Source organism: Epinephelus lanceolatus, chromosome 17, assembly GCF_041903045.1.
Source record: "Epinephelus lanceolatus isolate andai-2023 chromosome 17, ASM4190304v1, whole genome shotgun sequence".
NCBI lineage: Eukaryota > Metazoa > Chordata > Actinopteri > Perciformes > Serranidae > Epinephelus > Epinephelus lanceolatus.
The window spans coordinates 1,374,705-1,381,735 of record NC_135750.1 but is presented as its reverse complement, the minus strand read 5'-3'; the positions used below and the strand labels follow the sequence as shown (position 1 = coordinate 1,381,735).

Sequence of the window (7,031 nt, the reverse complement as noted above, 5' to 3'; positions counted from 1 at the left end):
ACTGTGGTGAGATGCTGGCAGATGAGTTGAGTTAGGTGGGTAAGTTGCAGCTCAGCTACTTGTGGTGTCCGTGAACCTGACTGATGTTGATCAGCTTTTGGTTTGTCAGGTTTAAGTATTGAACTTGACTTTTGGTGGGCCAGATTTCCTTGAGTTGAGTGTCGTGAGTGACACCGGTGGTCACCTGAAGGAGCGACTTTGGGAACAATTTGGTGCAACTTTTGTGGCTTGAAGGGTTCGTTCTTTGTGACTGTGGCTTTGATATCCATTAGAGAGAACCTTTAAGTTGCTGCTGTTGTGTGGACACTTTTGATTGTGGGCTTTATACACACTGGTTTGTTTTGGTGTCCCTTTGAAGGACGTTAGTGTTTGGACCTCAGTTGTGATTCAGTGCAGGAGAGACCTTAAATGCAGCCTCCCTTGATGACTTTTTTAAAGCACCTTCAGAGGAGCTGCTTGATCAATTTACCAAAGATCAGCTGCTGAAACTTTAACGTTCAGATTACTGCTGAGTATTAAAGATGATGATCTTTCCAAGACTGATCCTGCACCACAGGTCTCAACTGAGTCTGCAGATTTCTGTCTGACCCATCCGAAGATTCAACAAATGTGTCACCTTCACTGTCAGATGCTGCCGCTCAGCTGAGGTTACAGAGCTGAACGGACAGAAAAGAGAAACGAGTGCTGTTGGAACATGAGCTGGAATTTGAACACGTCTGAACTGTCTGAGTTTGGCGTTAAAAACATCAGCCTGCTTCCATCATTTGAGGAGAAGGATGCAGAAACATTTCCCTCATTTTGAGCGTGTTGCAGCTGTGTGGCCTCAGCAGGCTCAGACGCTGCTTCTCCAGAGTGTGTTGGTAGGAAAGACTCAGGAAGCCTGTTCTACTCTGAGCCATCAAGAAAGTGAAGGTTATGATGCAGATAAAAATGCTATCCTCGAGGCTTATGAGCAGGTTCCTGAGGCCTGTCGCCAACGATTCAGAAGCATTAGTGAGCCTGATGAGCAAACTTATGTGGAGTCTGCAAAGGAAAAAGTAAACAACTGTTTATTTCAGGTGGTAACATGTTTCGTGACACTGTAAATGTAATAATCAAACCCAAAATCCAGTGGATCATGTTTGTTGCTCCTAAAACATAATATATTACTGTAACTCCCTGACGCCAACTGTAAACGTCTCATAACGAAAACACAATGATTCTTATTTTCAGCTGAGGGAAACACATTAAATATATTTTTCCCATTTCTGCTGAAATATCAAAATCAGTTTTGTGTCACATGAGAGAAAAACAGCTGGATCTGGGTCACATGGCCTTAAAGGGAGCGCTTGCTTACCTGTACATCTGTGTTTGCATCACAGTCTCGCACAAGCGCACACACGTGAGGGCGGTGCCCAGAGAGGCAGTCAGAGCTACAGGCTACAATGAGGCTAAAAACAGAGTTCAAATGAGGTTTTTCCAAACAACTTTTTATGTCGGGGCTTCAGGACACTTGGATCACTACGGACGAGCAGTATGGAGATATTTTGTGGTTTCAATGATGTGTTTTTGGACGTTTGAATATGGGGCGCCGTCAGCCTCCATTAGGTGGAGTTGTGTTGCTACCTCCTCTCCCCTTGGATCTCTGCAAGTGATGTGAGGACTCTAAAACTTCACCTGAGCCTCCCTCGGCATATGGGTGAGTAGATAATGGCTGAATCTTCATTTTTGGGTGCACTATCCCTTTAAGTCTATGTGGCGATGTGAGTGAAGAGGAGGGACGAAGGAGAAACTGTGACACGATCCCCATTTTCTTTCACTAAGGTTTCAGGCTTGGTCGCGCCGGCCAGCTGTAATAAAGACTGGCTCTGTCCAACTTCATTTGTAGCACCTGCATGCAGGTGAAGTTGGTTATGTTGGTCTGGCTGCACTGAACCAACACAGTCAGCAGGTGGAGCTGCTGCACAGGTTAACGTACTTTGGAAACACACAGAAGTTTCTATGAAATATCACGCTCCTTCTCAGAGGCAAAACTCATTTTTTAATTTTCACTGTGACTTACACTTCCTGTGGACATCACTATCTCTGATGTCCGTCCAAAATAAACGACCGATAATCATAAAAACAGACGCTGCAGAACTCGTCTGAGAATCATCATGTTTCAAAGTTTCAGCTGTATATCTGGTCTTATTAGAAGATTCTGACTCATGCATTCATGAAAAATCAGGATTTTTGAGATGGAGCTCATTATGAACTGTTAGCTAATGATTATTTTCATTGTTGATTGATCTGATGATTTTCTCCATTAATCAACTGATCGTTTGGTTTGTAAAAAAATAATGAAAAAAGTGCTAAATGTTTGTCACAATGAAGAGACACCTTCACTATGTTTGTTTAACCTCAACATTATTACTGAGTCATTCAAATTATTAACATGATTCACAGGAAACATTTGCAAAATACTGATACGAGAAAAATGACTTTAACCAACAGAAATCTGTCGATCAGCTAATTGATTAACGGACTGATGGTTTCAGTTGTTTATAGATAAACATCAGACTCCATAAACTCTTGATGTGTTTTAATGTGTAAAGTAACTGAAGCATGAGAGAAACATGTAGTGCAGCAGAAGTAGAAATACTCTGATGAAGTAAAGTACTGTGAGTTTATACTTGAGTAAATGTACTTAGTTACATTCCAGCACTGTGAATATTTAGTGACAGAAGATCAAACAGAACAAAATCAGAACAAACTGCTGCTGAAACTGTTTAATTAGCATTTGATCACAAGAGACAATTTGCACTGGTGTTTAATACATTTCATTTATGACAATGACTGTTGAACTGAATTAATGACACAAAGGACTGCTGTGTCCATGTGACATTACAGGTTTTTAACCAAATATTAACACAGTTTATAATATTTTCAAATCTTACCTACCAAACTTCACAGATTTGGACTCTACAGATAATACATTTTAATTTGAGTTCACTCTCATGGTGTGAAACCAGTAAAGAAACATGTCAAAGTGTTTGTCACCAGCAGGAGCCAGTCACTAACATTCAATTTAACTTTAAGTTATGTCATTGTGCATGTTTCATACAGCTATGTTATTTTTATGATTTAATGTTAGAGGGTTTGAGGATGTCTCTGGTGGCGTCACGTTTTCTGTGTAAAACTCAAAAACAAATCATTTGTAAATATTGAAAGCAACAATGTTCCAGCAGTTTGGGTGGAGTTGCTCCTCTCTGAGGACACTGCAGGTGGAGCCTCGATGGACGTGGTCTGCAGGGTGTTTGTTAAAAGAAGCTTTTGCCAATATTCAACACAGCATCCATCCCTGAAAAAAAAGACAGAAAACAAAGAGAATATTAAAACTTTACCACAAAACATCAAAACAAACTGCTGATGATCAGATCAGTTATAAGAGCCTGGTCTCACTCTGAAGTTGCTGAAATTCGGCGCTTGGTCAGTGACTGACAGCGTCAGAAACCAACGAAAAAGGCATCCTTTAATGTCAGCATGATATGCGGCCCGCTGCCGTTATAGTTTAACGACGCCCAGTGGCATCAGGTGGAAACACGACGGGACAAGGATGAAAGTTAAGGCGGCGAAAGTCCAAGTGGGGCGGGGCGGTGGATGGATCCAACAGACACTGACTTTCACCTGAGAGAGCGGTGTTTGTGTCCTGTAAGATTGTAAACCCTGTTCTGTTTTCCTAAACCCAACCACATGTGTTGTTGAAGGAAAACAACATCAGTTTGAGGTGTTGTACGGACGTAGTGCTTTTATTTTGAAAGAGACTGTATGCAAACTGTAAATTTCCTGTGAAAACAGAAGTGTATTTTGAAAACAGACAATGCATGTAACAGGCTGAAGTTGACACGGCGTCCCAGAACGTCAACAACCAACACACCCAGGGTACCTTGGACGTCATATGTGGACGTGGAAAGTCCATGACCAAACGTGGACATGTGACGAGGTCACAGTGAGGATGAGTTAGTTATAACCACAGTTTCAAACTCTTTGACTTTTGGCATAAATTTGTGCTTAAAAAAAACCTGTGAGACTTTTTTTGATGGGGTTAGTTAGTCACAGTGACGTTTCCTTCTCCACAGTGAGCTCAGTCGGTCAGACCGGACTCTGTGATGTTAGCGGAGGCACTCAGGAGTTAGAAATACTTCAAGTATAAATTCTTTCAGTATTCAGTGTATCCCCTCACTATGATGTGTCAGAGCATCACACCCACGTGTTGACTGTAGCACATATTTGTTATGTTGATATGTGAAACACTTGTGTTAAAAACTTGTGACAGTTTTATTTCTATTTTATTACCTAACATTTACATACTTCTATTTCATACTCTTATTCTTCCTTCTCATAATTCTGTGCTCTTTATACCAGAGCAACTGTAACCAATCACAGATTCCCCTCAGGCATTCTGATTACCCCATAATGCACCACACAGCGCCACAGGAAGTCATTCCTGCCTGTTGCCAACAACCTGTACAGCTCCTCCCTCAGACTGACATCTGGACTTTATTCACACTCTGAATTTATAATTCTTAATTATCTATTGGGTGCAGTTATTCAGCTGCTGCAATATTTCTTTATCCTGCACATGGTTCTGTTCTTGTTTGTTCTATCAATGTATATATTGTAGTTATATTTCACTCTTACAGCCTCAGCTCAGTGACGATATTCTTCTTCAGTATTTTTATATCTTAAGCACTAGTGTTAAACACTGCAGCATAATGCACATTCTACTTTATATTTGTTATTTTAATGTACATTTTCATTTCTATTTTATTTAATTTAATTTTATTGCTTTAAATTTACACACCTCTATTTTATACTCTTAGTTTTGCTTCTTATTTTTCTGTTCTTTATGTCGAAGCGATTCTTACCGTGAGCAATTTTCAATAACACCTCAGATCACGGCTGCAGGCAACACTGTCGGTGCTGGTGATTTACACAGTGATGTAATATTATTATCCACGTTAGCATGTTAGCATTTAGCTCAAAGCACATGGTGGCAACACGTTCTCATCCCAACTCATCAAATACTTCGTCAGTTGCCGTTAACATCAGCTACGATGTGTTCGGGACCCTCCTGTATCACTTTTGGACGTTCAGGGACGGCGTGCTAATTAAGCTTGTTACATGAATCCTGTCACACGATAAGCTCCAATGGCGTCCAACATTTTGGACCCTGCGGCTCTCCGTCCCCTCAAAGGTCAGCAACATCAAGATGGGTTATGATGAAAATCTGCAGCTTCACCGAACTTAAAGTCAAATTCAATAATCATGTCAATTTAACTGGATTTATTTGGATCTGCAGATAAATTCTGCTGTGAGCAGACCTGAAGTCAGTTTGAAGGACTCACCTCCTCCTCCTCCTCCTCCTTCCTCTTTTTTTTCTTTTTCTTCTTTGTCTTCTTTGTCTTCCTTCTTGCCACCCAAAATGTTGGAGAGCATGCCTCCTTGATTGTTGTCACTTCCACCCATACATTTCTTCACCTGGTCCTCGACGAGGGACCCTGCAGAACAAGCAGTGAGTTGGTCAGCACCTGGTGAGGTCACACTGTGATATACAGGTAGGAGCCCACAGTGATATTTGAATGGCACCGTGGGGCCCCACACAGAGGCCTCTGTGGGAACCAGTATGATGACACAAACTATTTCAGGTTGTAAAATCAGTGACAAGAAGTTCCTGTTTGTCTCTTCATCCAATAGAGCGATTAATAAAGTTGTTTTGAATTTGAAGATAAATTTCAGATTCTGGTTGTCATGCCGATCACACATTCTGCCTTTCAAACTGGAATAAAGATGGACGCACACCTGGCTGTCACAATAAGGCAGAGTTACTCCCTGACGACGACGACGAGCAGATCTCACTGATCATCGAGCTGCAGCTCAGATTATTAAACTTAAAATAGGAACAAGTTTTAATCTAATTTAAACTGTCTGCTGAATGAGACTTTCTGTCTTTGGAAAGTTTCTACTCGAGTGTTTCAAACAAACTCCTGCCTGTTTGATAAAAGCTATAAACACTTCCTCTGAGTGCTCTCTGCTTTAACAAAGTCACAAATAAACGTCTGTATCTTTAAATCTCAAACAGGATCTGATCTCTGACTGATATGATCAATCATACTCACCCGCTATGTTACCGACTTGCTCAGCGCTCACCCCGCAGCTTTGCAAACAGCCTTTGATCGTATCTTCCATACCTGACGATGTGTCGAGTGTGTGCTGAGTGTGTTGAGAGTGTGTGTTAAGAGTGTGTTTCTGGGTGGAGGAGGTTTGGTCTTATAGCAGCAGGTGTCCCTGCAGGTGACGCCTCTCTGGTCTCGCCCTGTTGAGCTCGGTGACGTCACTGCAGCAGCACAGTGAGTGTCACAACTAAATCGATTTGCACCTCGAGGTCATAATGATACCCACATTCCTCGAGGCAACGAGGAATTTTATTGTGTCTCAGGAGGCAGAGCTGGTCACCCACCAGTTGGAGGATTGGTGGCTCCATCCCAGCTCCCCCAGTCCGCATGTCGAAGTGTCCTTGAGCCCCAAATTGCTCCTGATGGCTGCTCCATCGGTTTGTGAGTGTGTGTGAATGGTTACTGAGTAGCAGGTGGCACCATGTATGATAGCCTCAGCCTCAGACACCAGAGTGTGAATGTGACTCAGAGTGTAAAAAGTGCTTTGAGTGGTCAGAAAACTAGAAAAGTGCCATACAACTGGGGCGTCGGTGGCTTAGTGGTAGAGCAGGCGCCCCATGTACAAGGCTGTTGCCGCAGCGGCCCGGGTTCGACTCCAGCCTGTGGCCCTTTGCTGCATGTCACTCTCTCTCTCTCTCTCTCTCCCCTTCACGCTTACCTGTCCTGTCCATTAAAGGCTAAAAATATCTTTAAAAAAAAAGTGCCATACAACTGCAGTCCATTAACTGTCAGGTGTGTGTGTGTTGGTTCTTTGTTCAGCGTCCTCCCTTCAAAGGAATTTAAAAAACGCTGCCTGACTCATCACAACACTTTTATTTATCTGCACATGAACGCCCT

At 42.2% G+C, this 7,031-nt stretch overlaps 1 long non-coding RNA gene across 1 annotated transcript; it reads right to left on the bottom strand.

Moving 5' to 3' along the window:
* Nucleotides 1-2,732: 2,732 nt before the first annotated feature.
* LOC144458408 (uncharacterized) lies at nucleotides 2,733-6,297 on the bottom strand. Its single transcript, XR_013487901.1, has 3 exons — nucleotides 6,138-6,297; nucleotides 5,367-5,519; nucleotides 2,733-3,319 (listed from the first exon to the last, which is right to left on the bottom strand). It is a non-coding gene; the product is annotated as an uncharacterized LOC144458408 (long non-coding RNA).
* Nucleotides 6,298-7,031: the final 734 nt, after the last annotated feature.